This window comes from Arachis stenosperma, chromosome 5, assembly GCF_014773155.1.
Source record: "Arachis stenosperma cultivar V10309 chromosome 5, arast.V10309.gnm1.PFL2, whole genome shotgun sequence".
NCBI lineage: Eukaryota > Viridiplantae > Streptophyta > Magnoliopsida > Fabales > Fabaceae > Arachis > Arachis stenosperma.
The window spans coordinates 86754457-86768148 of NC_080381.1; the positions used below are offsets into that span (position 1 = coordinate 86754457).

Genomic DNA, 13692 nt, shown 5'->3' on the forward strand with positions numbered 1-13692 from the left:
CTTGTCCTTCCAAATTTCTGATGGAGGACCTTGTTTCATTCATGAAACTTTGAGTGGTCTTTATTAGATCAGAGACCATTGTTGCTAGTCAGAAGTATTCTGCTTAGAACTCTCTGTCTGTTGCTGAGAAGATGATGGAAAAGGCTTGCCATTGCTAAACCTGTTTCTTCCACCATTATTGTTATTAAAACCTGTTGAGGTCTCTCTGATTCTTCCATGAGAGATTTGGGTGATTTCTCCATGAAGAATGTGGTAGGTTTCCATAGGGTTCTCCTAGGTAATTCACCTCTTCCATGGAAGGGTTCTCAGGATCATAAGCTTCTTCCTCAGATGAAGCATCCTTAGTACTGTTTGGTGCATTTTGCATTCCAGACAGACTTTGAGAGATCAAATTGACTTGTTGAGTCATATCTTGTTCTGAGCCAATATGGCATTCAGAGCATCAATCTCAAGAACTCCTTTCTTCTGATTAGTCCCATTGTTCACAGGATTCCTTTCAAAGTGTACATGAATTGGTTATTTGCAACCTTTCAATCAGCTCTTGAGCTTCTGTAGGTCTCTTCTTCAAATGAAGAGATCCTCCAGCAGAGCTATCCAAAGACATCTTGGATAGTTCAGAGAGACCATCATAGAAAATACCTATGATGCTCCATTCAGAAAGCATGTCTGAGGGACATCTTCTGATTAATTGTTTGTATCTTTCCCAAGCTTCATAGAGGGATTCTCCATCCTTCTGTCTGAAGGTTTGGACTTCCACTCTAAGCTTACTCCATCTTTGTGGTGGAAAGAACTTTGCCAAGAAGGCATTGACTAGCTTTTCCCAAGAGTCCAGGCTTTCCTTGGTTGAGAATCCAACCATATCTAGCTCTGTCTCTTACAGCAAAAGGGAATAGCATCAGTCTATAGACCTCAGGGTTAACCCCATTAGTCTTGACTGTGTCACAGATTTGCAAGAATTCAGCTAAAAAACTGTGAGGATCTTCCATTGGAAGTCCATGGAACTTGCAATTCTGTTGCATTAGAGAAACTAATTGAGGCTTAAGCTCAAAGTTGTTTGCTCCAATGGCAGGGATAGAGATGCTTCTCCCATAGAATCAGGAGTAGGTGCAGTAAAGTCACCCAGCACCTTCCTGCATTGTTGGCATTGTTGTTGTTTTCGGCTGCCATGGGTTCTTCCTGAAGAATTCGGTCAGGTTGAAGAATTCGGTCAGGTTCTCTAAAGAGAGTTGTGCTTTCGCTTCTCTTAGCTTTCGCTTCAAGGTTCTCTCAGGTTCAGGGTCAGCTTCAACAAGAATGCCTTTGTCTCTGCTTCTGCTCATATGAAAGAGAAGAGAAAAGAAATGTGGAATCCTCTATGTCACAGTATAGAGATTCCTTGAAATGTCGAGGAAAAGAAATAGAAAGAAGAAGGAGAAGAAAGAATTCGAACTTTAATTAGATAAGGTTCGAATTGTGCATTTAGAAAGAGTACTCCATAAATAGAAGGATGTGAGAAGGAGGGAAGAGGATTTTTGCCATGGAAGGAGCCTTGCATTTATGAAAGTGAGAAAGCATTATGTTGCAGGAATTCAGAAGACAAAACATCTCCAAAACTCCAACAATTCTCCATTACTGCATAATAAGTATTATTTAATCCATGCTCTCATGTTTATTTGCAAGTCAATTGATAACTATAATTGGTAACCTGACTAAGATTAATAAGATAACCATAGCTTGCTTCAAGCCAACAATCTCCGTGGGATTCGACCCTTAGTCACGTAAGGTATTACGTAGACGACCCAATGCACTTGCTGGTTAGTTGTGCGGATTGCAAAAGTGTGATTGCAATTTCGTGCACCAAGTTTTTGGCGCGTTGCCGGGGATTGTTTGAGTTTGAACAACTGACGGTGAATCTTGTTGCTTAGATTAGGAAAAATTAGTCTTTTTGGTTTAGAGTCACTAGAATTGCATCTTTTATTATCCCTTTTAAATTTTTTTTCAAAAATATTATTTTTCTTTATTAATTTTTAACTTTTCTGTGAGTTTAGTGTCATGTTTTAAGTTTGTTGTCAATTGCATGCTTTTCTTTGTCTTTCAATTTTTCGAATTGCGTGTTCTTGTTTTTCCTTGATCTTCAAATTGTTCTTGTCAATTTTTTTTGTTTGATCTTTGGTTTGTCTTGTTTTGTGTCTTTTCTTATTTTTCTTGTGCTTTTTCAAATTTTTAGTTTTCAAAAAAAATTATTTATTAAATACCTTTTTAAAATACGTTAAATTTATAGCTCAGTTGGCTGGAGCGTTGGCTTATGTTCTTGGCAATTGGGTATTCTTTTTAAACTTTTTCAAAAATAATTTTTTTTCTTTGATTGAATCCTGTGCCAAACTTTAAGTTGGTGTTCTCTTGTTAATTTTCTTTAATTTTCAAAAATTTAATTTGGTTTTCAAAAAAAAAATTTAAGTTTGGTGTTCCTTCTTTTGTTCTTGTTGTTCTTGTGCATTTCTCTCCAAAATTTCGAAAGCAAGGAACATTAGATCTAAAAATTTTAAGTCTTGTGTCTTTGTGTTTTTCTCTTTCATCATAAAATTCAAAATAAAAAATATTCTCTAACTATTTCAGAAAATTTTTTGAAGTTTTCTATAAAATTCGATTTCAATTTCAAAAATTTTCAAAATCTTATCCTTTTAAGATTTAAAAAAAATCACATCTTTTTCAAAAAATATCCTAACCACTTTTTCTCTCCTCATTTTTTCGAAAATTTTTAAACTATTTTTTTAAATTTTATTTTTATTTTTTAATTTAGTTTTATTTTATTTATTATTTCCAAAAATTACTTTTTTATAATAAAATAAATAAATAAATCCACATCATCTCCCTTTCTCCATCATGGACCTAATTGGAAATGAACAGTCCAGAAGGACTCTGGGGTCATATGCCAACCCCACTACTGCTTCATATGGGAGCAGTATCTGTATACCCTCCATCGGAGTTGTAGCTTTGAGTTGAATCCTCAGCATTATCATGGTGCAACAAAGTTGCCAGTATTCTGGTCTTCCACAGGAAGAACCCTACAAGTTTCTGGCACAGTTTTTACAAATTGCTAACACAGTACATGATAAGGAAATAGATCAGGATGTCTATGGATTATTATTGTTTCTATTGCTGTAAAAGACCAAGCTAAGAGGTGGTTAAATAACCAACCTAAGGACAGCATAAAGACATGTAAACAGTTGTCAGAAAAATTCTTGAATCACTATTTTCCTCCAAAACGGATGACACAACTAAGGCTGAGCATCCAAGGCTTCAAACAAGGAGATAATGAATCCCTTAATGATGCCTAGGAGAGATACAGAGAGATGCTAAGAAAATGCCCCTCTGAAATGTTTTCAGAGTGGGTGCAATTAGACATCTTTTATTATAGGCTTACAGAGAAAGCTCAGATTTTTCTAGAGCTCAAGAGCTATACACATGAGAAAGACAATTGAAGAAGCTCAAGAGTTCATTGATACAGTTGCCAGAAATCAGCATCTGTACTTAAGCAGTGAACCTTCCATCAACGAAGAGGCTAAAGCAGCAACTGCTGAACTTAGTCCTGCAGATCAAGCTACTGAATTCAATCAGCAATTAGATTTTATAACAAAATAGTTAGCCGAATTCAAGGAGATATTGCAAGAAACAAGAATGGCTAATATGAATATGGAAGTCCAGTTGAAGCAAACAGAATAGCAGTTATCAAAACAAATAACAAAAGAGTGCCGAGCAGTTCAATTAAGAAGTGGAAAAACACTAAATACCTCACTTCAAGGCAGCAGGAAGCCAAGAAATGAACAAACTGCTACCCAAATCCCTCTGAGGACAGTCAGAGCCCAGAGAGGAATAATTCTGGCACTCAACGCCAGAAAGGGTGGAAAGATGGCGTTGAATGCCCAACCCATGCTCAGTCCTGGCGTTCAACGCCAGAAACAGGCAAGGAATTGGCGTTAAACCCCAAAGGAAGCACAGTTCTGGCGTTCAGACGCCAGAAATAGGTAAGGAGTTGGCGTCTAACGCCACTCCAGCTTCCACCCCTGGCATTCAAACGCCAGTGGGAGATCAGACACATACAAGTGCTGATAGCAGCCCCTCTAAAAAGGCTTCTCAATCCACATCTGTAGGCAATAAACCTACAATTACTAAGGTTGATGAATACAAAGCCAAAATGTCTTATCCTCAAAAACTCCGTCAAGCGGAACAGGATAAGCAATTTGCCCGCTTTGCAGACTATCTTAGGACTCTTGAAATAAAGATTCCGTTTGCAGAAGTACTTTAGCAAATACCCTCTTATGCTAAGTTCATGAAAGAGATCTTAAGTCATAAAAAGGATCGGAGGGAAACTGAAAAAGTTTACCTCACTGAAGAATGCAGTGCAGTCATTCTGAAAAGCTTACTTGAGAAGCTTAAAGATCCCAGAAGCTTTATGATACCATGCACATTAGAGGGTACTTGTACCGAGCAAGCTCTATGTGACCTTGGGGCAAGTATCAACCTAATACCTGCATCTACTATCAGAAAGCTTGGTTTGACTGAAGAAGTCAAACCAACCCAGATATGTCTCCAACTTGCTGATGGCTCCATTAAATACCCATCAGGCGTGATTGAAGACATGATTGTCAAGGTTGGGCCATTTGCTTTTCTCACTAACTTTGTGGTGCTGGAAATAGAGGAGCACAAGAGTGCAACTCTCATTCTAGGAAGACCTTTTCTAGCAACTGGACGAACCCTTATTGATGTCCAAAAAGGGGAAGTGACCCTGAGAGTCAATGAGGACGAGTTTAAGTTGAATGTTGTCAAAGCTATGCAGCATCCAGACACCCCAAACGACTGCATAAGCATTGATATTATTGACTCTCTGGTAAAAGAGGTCAATATGACTGAGAGTATCGAATCAGAGCTAGAGGATATCTTTAAAGATGCTCAGCCTGATCTGGAGGAACCAGAGAGAATAACAGAACCTCTGAAAATCCCTCAGGAAGAGGAGAAACCTCCCGAACCCGAGCTTAAACCATTACCACCATCCCTGAAATATGTATTTCTGGGAGAAGGTGTGATAAACCACAATTTTATGGTTTATCTTGTGCTCAATTAAGTGGATTTTATCAACCTTTCATACACTTATTCATACTAATTGCATGAGTTTACGTTTTCCTTCCGGATTTTGTGCTATGATTGAAAACATGCTTCTTTGACCTTATATTCGCTAATATTAATTCTCTCTTGTTACCATTAGATGCTGTGATATGTGTGTTAAGTGATTTCAGGGATTACAGGGCATGAATGGCTCAAAGGATGGAAAGGAAGCATGCAAAAGTGGAAGGAATACAAGAAGTTGAAGAAATTGCTAAGCTGTCCAGCCTGACCCTCTCGCACTAAAACGACCATAACTTGAGCTACAGAGGTCCAAATGATGCGGTTTCCATTGCGTTGGAAAGCTAACGTCCGGGGCTTTGATTTGATATATAATTTTTCATAGTGGCCATGCAGATAGGCGATGCGAACGCGCGCTCCATGCGGACGCATCGCATCTGCGAATCTCATTCCACACAAACGCGTGGATGACGCCTCCGCGTCACTTTGCCGCGACCTGTACGGACCAGATTTCACAATCAGCGATTTCTGGGCTATTTCTGACCCAATTTTCGACCCAGAGAACACATATTAGAGGCCATAAAGTGGGGGAGTCCATCCATACAACGAAGATTAATTCAGAAGTCACACTTTTCATAATTTAGATGTAGTTTTTAGAGAGAGAGGCTCTCTCCTCTCTCTTAGGATTTAGGATTAGGATTTTTAGAATTTAGAAATATTTCTTCTTCATCACAGTTTCAATGTTCTTATTTATTTATTTTCTCTTTTATTTGTTTAATGACCATTCATGTTATGATTTTCTTTATTTGATATAAATTGAGGTATTTCAGACTCATTATTGCTTTTCCCTATTTTTTTATTTAGATTATTTACTATTGGCTTTGGTTGATTAATTGGTAACTCTTGAGTTATCAAACTCATTGTGATTGATAATTGTTATTTTTGCTAATCGAATCGCATTCCAATAACTCTAGTCTTTCCTTAGGAATTGACTAGGACCTGAGGATGAAACTTATTAGTCCACTTGACCTTCCTTTATTTAGTAAAGGTTAACTAAGTGGTAGCAAAAATATAATTCTCATCACCATTGATAAGGATAACTAGGATAGGACTTCCAGTTTTCATATCTTGCCAAGAGATTCTTTCGTTATTAATTTATTAATTTTCTGCAATCCCTTTCTCTTGTTCAAAACCTTTTCAAACCCCAAAAATACTATTTTCCATAACCAATAATAAAGCACACCTCCCTGCAATTCCTTGAGAAGACGACCCGAGGTTTAAATACTTCGGTTATCAATTCCAAAGGGGTTTGTTAATTGTGACAACCAAACGTTTGTAAGAAAGGTTGACTGCTTGGTTTAGAAACTATACTTGCAACGAGAATTTATTATAACTTCTAAACCATCAATCTTCATCTCTTCAAGGTGATACCTTTCCTATAATCATAAGCTCTACCTTAGAGCCACAAGAAGAGGAAGCACTAATTCAAGTGCTAAGGACACACAAGATAGCTCTTGGGTGATCCATCAGTGATCGTAAGGGCATTAGCCCAGCCAGATGCATGCACAAGATCCTATTGGAAGGAGACGCTAAGCCAGTGGTTCAACCACAAAGGCGGCTAAATCCAGCCATAAAGGAAGTGGTGCAGAAGGAGGTCACTAAATTACTAGAGGTTGGGATTATTTATCCCATTTCTGATAGCCCCTGGGTAAGCCCTATCCAAGTCGTCCCTAAGAAGGGTGGTATGATAGTGGTGAGATGAGCGGATAATTTGTACGCTTTTTGGCATTGTTTTTAGTATGATTTTAGTAGTTTGAGTTGAGTTTTTAGTATATTTTTATTAGTTTTTAGTTAAAATTCACTTTTCTGGACTTTACTATGAGTTTGTGTGTTTTTCTGTGATTTCAGGTATTTTCTGGCTGAAATTGAGGGACCTGAGCAAAAATCTGATCCAGAGACTGAAAAGGACTGCAGATGCTGTTGGATTCTGACCTCCCTGCACTCGAAGTGGATTTTCTGGAGCTACAGAAGCCCAATTGGCGCGCTCTCAACGGCGTTAGAAAGTAGACATCCTGGGCTTTCCAGCAATATATGATAGTCCATACTTTGCCCAAGATTTGATGGCCCAAACCGGCGTTCAAAGTCACCTTCAGAATTCCCAGCGTTAAACGCCGGAACTGGCACCTAAATGGGAGTTAAACGCCCAAACTGGCATAAAAGCTGGCGTTTAACTCCAAGAAGAGTCTCTACACGAAAATGCTTCATTGCTCAGCCCAAGCACACACCAAGTGGGCCCGGAAGTGGATTTTTATGTCATTTACTCATCTCTGTACACCCTAGGCTACTAGTTTTCTATATATAGGACCTTTTACTATTGTATTTGGACATCGGGAGATCTTTGAATCTTTTGATCACTGGGAGGCTGGCCTCACGGCCATGCCTAGACCCTTGTTCTTATGTATTTTCAACGGTGGAGTTTCTACACACCATAGATTAAGGTGTGGAGCTCTGCTGTACCTCGAGTATTAATGCAATTACTATTGTTCTTCTATTCAATTCCGCTTGTTCTTTGTCCAAGATATCACTTGTTCGACAACTTGATGAATGTGATGATCCGTGACACTCATCACCATTCTCACTCATGAACAAAGTGACTGACAACCACTCTTATTCTACAAGCATACGAGGCTCTAGTGTTTATCTCTTGGATTCTTTAACCGGAATCTTCGTGGTATAGGCAAGAACTGATGGCGGCATTCAAGAGAATCCGAAAGGTCTAACCTTGTATGTGGTATTCTGAGTAGGATTCAATGATTGAATGACTGTGACGTGCTTCAAACTCCTAGCAGGCGAGGCGTTAGTGACAGACGCAAAAGAATCACTGGATTCTATTCCGGCCTGACCGAGAACCGACAGATGGATAGCCGTGCCGTTACAGGGTGCGTTGAACATTTCCACTGAGAGGATGGGAGGTAGCCACTGACAACGGTGAAACCCTTGCATAAGCTTGCCATGGAAAGGAGTAAGAAGGATTGGATGAAGACAGTAGGAAAGCAGAGAGACGGAAGGGAAAGCATCTTCATACGCTTATCTGAAGCTCTCGCCAATGATATACATAAGTATCTCTATCTTTACCTTTATGTTTTATTCATCATCTATACCCATTTGAGTCTGCCTGACTGAGATTTACAAGGTGACCATAGCTTGCTTCATACCAACAATCTCCGTGGGATCGACCCTTACTCACGTAAGGTATTACTTGGACGACCCAGTGCACTTGCTGGTCAGTTGTGCAAAGTTGTGTAGAGATCACAATTTCGCGCTACCAAGTTTTTGGCGCCGTTGCCGGGGATTGTTTTGTGTATGGACAACTGACGGTTCATCTTGTTGCTTAGATTAGGTATTTTTCTTCAGAGTTCTTGAGAATGAGTTCTAGAGTTTCATGATGACCTGTTGAAATCTGGCTGGCTGTGAAGCCATGTCTAATCTTATTGGACCGAGGTTTCAACTGATCATCACAAGAGCTTGTTGATTTCTATCAATCTTGCTATTGGAGCAATGATCTGCTAAGGCTTGGCTGGCCATTGGCCATGTCTAGTGTTTTGGACCGAAGCTTTCTTTGAAAGCTTGGCTGGCTGTAAAGCCATGTCTAATTCCTGGACCGGAGTCTTAGACTAGCATTGCAATGATTCCTGGAATCCAAATTAAGAATTCTGAAACCTTTATTTTCTATTTTCATATAATTTTCGAAAAAGCACAAAAAATTTTAAAAATCATAAAAACCAAAAATATTTTTATGTTTCTTGTTTGAGTCTAGTGTCTAATTTTAAGTTTGGTGTCTTGCATGCATTGTTTATTTGATCTTGGTTATATTTTCAAGTCAATAGAACAGGGAACTGAACATTCAGAACATGCAGCAGAGGAATTACACAGAAAAAGCTGGGCGTTCAAAACGCCCAGTGAAGAAGGACAGACTGGCATTTAAACGCCAGCCAGGGTACCTGGTTGGGCGTTTAACGCACAAAAAGGTAGTGCATTGGGCGTTAAACGCCAGAATGTACACCATTCTAGGCGTTTAACGCCAGGATGGCACCAAGGGGAGGATTTTGTTTTCAAAATCAATTTTTTTCAAGTTTTCAAAGTTTTTCAAAATCAAATCTTTTTCAAATCATATCTTTTCAATCAAATGTTTTCAAAATCAATTTCTTTCCCTTTTCAAAGATACTTACTAACAATTAATGATTTGATTGAACATTTTAAGTATGTTGCCTTTTCTGTTGAGAAAGGTTTAATGTTCGAATCATATCTTTTCTTGTTAGGCAAGTCATTAATTTTTAAAATCAAATCTTTTAAATTGTTTTCAAAATCATATCTTTTCAATCATATCTTTTTAAAAGCATAATTTTTCAATCATATCTTTTTAATCACATCTTTTTCAAAACAAGTTTTTAAATCATATCTTTTTAATTTCTAATTTCAAAATCTTTTTCAAAAACTACTTGATTTCTTTTCCACTCTTGATTTTCGAAAATCAATTAGAGTTTTTCAAAAATGTTTTCAAAATATTTCACTTGATTTTCGAAAATTTCTTCCTCTCTTCCCGCATCCTTCTATTTATGGAGTATCACTCCTCTCAATGCACAATTCGAACTCTATCTAATTAAGTTCGAATTCCTCTACCTCTTCTTTCTATTTTTCTATTCCTCTGACACCTCAAGGAATCTCTATACTGTGACATAGAGGATTCTATATTTTCTTGTTCTCTTCTCTTTCATATGAGCAGGAGCAAAGACAAAGGCATTCTTGTTGAAGCTGACCCTGAACCTGAAAGGACCTTGAATCGAAAGCTAAGAGAAGCTAAGGCACAACTCTCTGTTGAGGACCTGACCGAATTCTTCAAAGAAGAAGAACCCATGGCAGCCGAAAACAACAACAATGCCAACAATGCAAGGAAGGTGCTGGGTGACTTTACTGCACCTACTCCCGACTTCTATGGGAGAAGCATCTCTATCCCTGCCATTGGAGTAAACAACTTTGAGCTTAAGCCTCAATTAGTTTCTCTAATGCAACAGAATTGCAAGTTCCATGGATTTCCATTGGAAGATCCTCATCAGTTCTTAGCTGAATTCTTGCAAATCTGTGACACTGTCAAGACTAATGGGGTTGACCCTGAGGTCTACAGACTTATGCTATTCCCTTTTGCTGTAAGAGACAGAGCTAGGACATGGTTGGACTCACAACCTAAAGAAAGCCTGGACTCATGGGAAAAGCTAGTCAATGCCTTCTTGGCAAAGTTCTTTCCACCTCAAAAATTGAGTAAGCTTAGAGTGGAAGTCCAAACCTTCAGACAGAAGGAAGGAGAATCCCTCTATGAAACTTGGGAAAGATACAAACAATTGATCAGAAAATGTCCTTCTGACATGCTTTCTGAATGGAGCATCATAGGTATTTTCTATGATGGTCTGTCTGAACTATCCAAGATGTCTTTGGATAGCTCTGCTGGAGGATCTCTTCATCTGAAGAAGACGCCTACAGAAGCTCAAGAGCTAATTGAAATGGTTGCAAATAACCAATTCATGTACACTTCTGAAAGGAATCCTGTGAACATTGGGACAAATCAGAAGAAATGAGTTCTTGAGATTGATACTCTGAATGCCATTTTGGCTCAGAATAAGATATTGACTCAACAAGTCAATTTGATTTCTCAAAGTCTGTCTGGAATGCAAAATGCACCAAGCAGTACTAAGGATGCTTCATCTGAAGAAGAAGCCTATGATCCTGAGAACCCTTCAATGGAAGAGGTGAATTACCTAGGAGAACCCTATGGAAACACCTATAATTCTTCATGGAGAAATCATCCAAATTTCTCATGGAAGAATCAAGAGAGACCTCAACAAGGTTTCAACAACAATAATGGTGGAAGAAACAGGTTTAGCAATGGCAAGCCTTTTCCATCATCTTCTCAGCAACAGACAGAGAATTCTAAGCAGAACACCTCTGACTTAGCAACCATGGTCTCTGATCTAATCAAAACCACTCAAGGTTTCATGACTGAAACAAGGTCCTCCATTAGGAATTTGGAGGCACAAGTGGGACAGCTGAGCAAGAAAGTTACTGAACTCCCTCCAAGTACTCTCCCAAGCAATACAGAAGAGAATCCAAAAGGAGAGTGCAAGGCCATCAACATGGCCGAATTTAGAGAGGAGGGAGAGGAAGTGGATGCCACTGAGGAAGACCTCAATGGGCGTGCACTGGCCTCCAATGAGTTCCCTAATGAGGAACCATGGGAATCTGAGGCTCAAAATGAGACTATAGAGATTCCATTGGACTTACTTCTGCCTTTCATGAGCTCTGATGAGTATTCTTCCTCTGAAGAAGATTAGTATGTCACTGAAGAGCAAGTTGCTAAATACCTTGGAGCAATCATGAAGCTAAATGACAAGTTATTTGGAAATGAGACTTGGGAGGATAAACCCCCTTTGCTCACCAAAGGACTGGATAACTTGTCTAGGCAGAAATTACCTCAAAAGAGACAAGACCCTGGGAAGTTTTCCATACCTTGTACCATAGGCACCATGACCTTCAAAATGGCTCTGTGTGACTTAGGGTCAAGTGTAAACCTCATGCCTCTCTCTGTAATGGAGAAGCTAGGGATCTTTGAGGTGCAAGCTGCAAGAATCTCACTAGAGATGGCAGACAATTCAAGAAAACAAGCTTATGGACTTGTAGAGGACGTTTTGGTGAAGATTGAAGACCATTACATCCCTGCTGATTTCATAGTCCTAAAGACTGGGAAGTGCATGGATGAATCCATCATCCTTGGCAGACCCTTCCTAGCCACAGCAAAGGCTGTGATTGATGTTGATAGAGGTGAACTGATCATTCAAGTGAATGAAGAATCCTTTGTGTTTAAAGCTCAAGGATATCCCTCTGTCACCATGGAGAGGAAGCATGAAGAGCTTCTCTCCAATCAGAGTCAAATAGAGCCCCCACAGTCAAACTCTAAGTTTGGTGTTGGGAGGCCACAACCAAACTCTAAATTTGGTGTTGAACCCCCACATTCAAACTCTAAGTTCGGTGTTGGGAGGTTCCAACATTGCTCTGAGTATCTGTGAGGCTCCATGAGAGCCCTCTGTCAAGCTACTGACATTAAAGAAGCGCTTGTTGGGAGGCAACCCAATGTTATATTTTATCTATTTTCTTTTGTTATTTTATGTTTTTTTTTGTAGGTTGATGATCATAAGAAATCACAAAATCAATTGAAAAAGCAAAAACAGAATGAAAAACAGGAAGAAAAACAGCACACCCTGGAGGAAGAACCTACTGGCGTTTAAACGCCAGTAAGGTTAGCAGTTGGGCGTTTAATGCCCAGACTGGCACCATTCTGGGCGTTTAACGCCAGAAAGGGGCACCAGACTGGCGTTAAACGCCAGAAAAGGGCAAGAACCTGGCGTTAAACGCCAGAAATGGGCACCAGCCCGGCGTTTAACGCCAGATTTGGCACAAAACGTGTTTTTGCATGCCATTTGGTGCAGGGATGACTTTTCCTTGACACCTCAGGATCTGTGGACCCCACAGGATCCCTACCAACCCACCACTCTCTCTCTTCTTCTTCACCCATTCACCAATCACCTCAATACCTCTTCCCCAAAAACCCTTCACCTATCAAATCCCATCTTTCTCTTCACCACTCACATCCATCCTTCATAAAACCCCACCTACCTCACCTTTCAAATTCAAACCTCTTTCCCTCCCAAACCCACCCATACATGACCGAACCATAAGCCCCTCCTCTCCTATATAAACCCTTCTTCACCCCTTCATTTTCACACAACCTAAACACCACTTCTCCCCCTCTTTGGCCGAACACAAAGCCATACCCTTCTTCCTCATTTCTTCTTCTTCTACTCTCTTCTTTCTTCTTTTGCTCGAGGACGAGCAAACCTTTTAAGTTTGGTGTGGTAAAAGCATTGCTTTTTGTTTTTCCATAACCATTTATGGCATCCAAGGCCGGAGAAACCTCTAGAAAGAGGAAAGGGAAGGAAAAAGCTTCCACCTCCGAGTCATGGGAGATGGAGAGATTCATCTCAAGGGTGCATCAAGACCACTTCTATGAAGTTGTGGCCTTGAAGAAGGTGATCCCCGAGGTCCCTTTTTCACTCAAAAAGAGTGAATATCCGGAGATCCGACATGAGATCCGAAGAAGAGGTTGGGAAGTTCTTACCAACCCCATTCAACAAGTCGGAATCTTAATGGTTCAAGAGTTCTATGCCAATGCATGGATCACCAAGAACCATGATCAAAGTGTGAACCCGGATCCAAAGAATTGGCTTACTATGGTTCGGGGGAAATACTTGGATTTTAGTCTGAAAAATGTGAGGTTGGCATTCAACTTGCCTATGATGCAAGGAGATGAACATCCTTACACAAGAAGGGTCAACTTTGATCAAAGGTTGGACCAAGTCCTCACTGACATTTGTGAAGAGGGAGCCCAATGGAAGAGAGATTCAAGAGGGAAGCCGGTTCAATTGAGAAGGCATGACCTCAAGCCCGTGGCTAGAGGATGGTTGGAGTTTATCCAACGCTCAATCA

General features: G+C 39.7%; 1 non-coding gene across 1 annotated transcript; it reads left to right on the forward strand.

Moving 5' to 3' along the window:
- The first annotated feature begins 658 nt into the window (after positions 1–658).
- LOC130984267 (small nucleolar RNA R71) lies at positions 659–766 on the forward strand. Its single transcript, XR_009088212.1, has one exon. It is a non-coding gene; the product is annotated as a small nucleolar RNA R71 (small nucleolar RNA).
- The last annotated feature ends 12926 nt before the right edge of the window (positions 767–13692 follow it).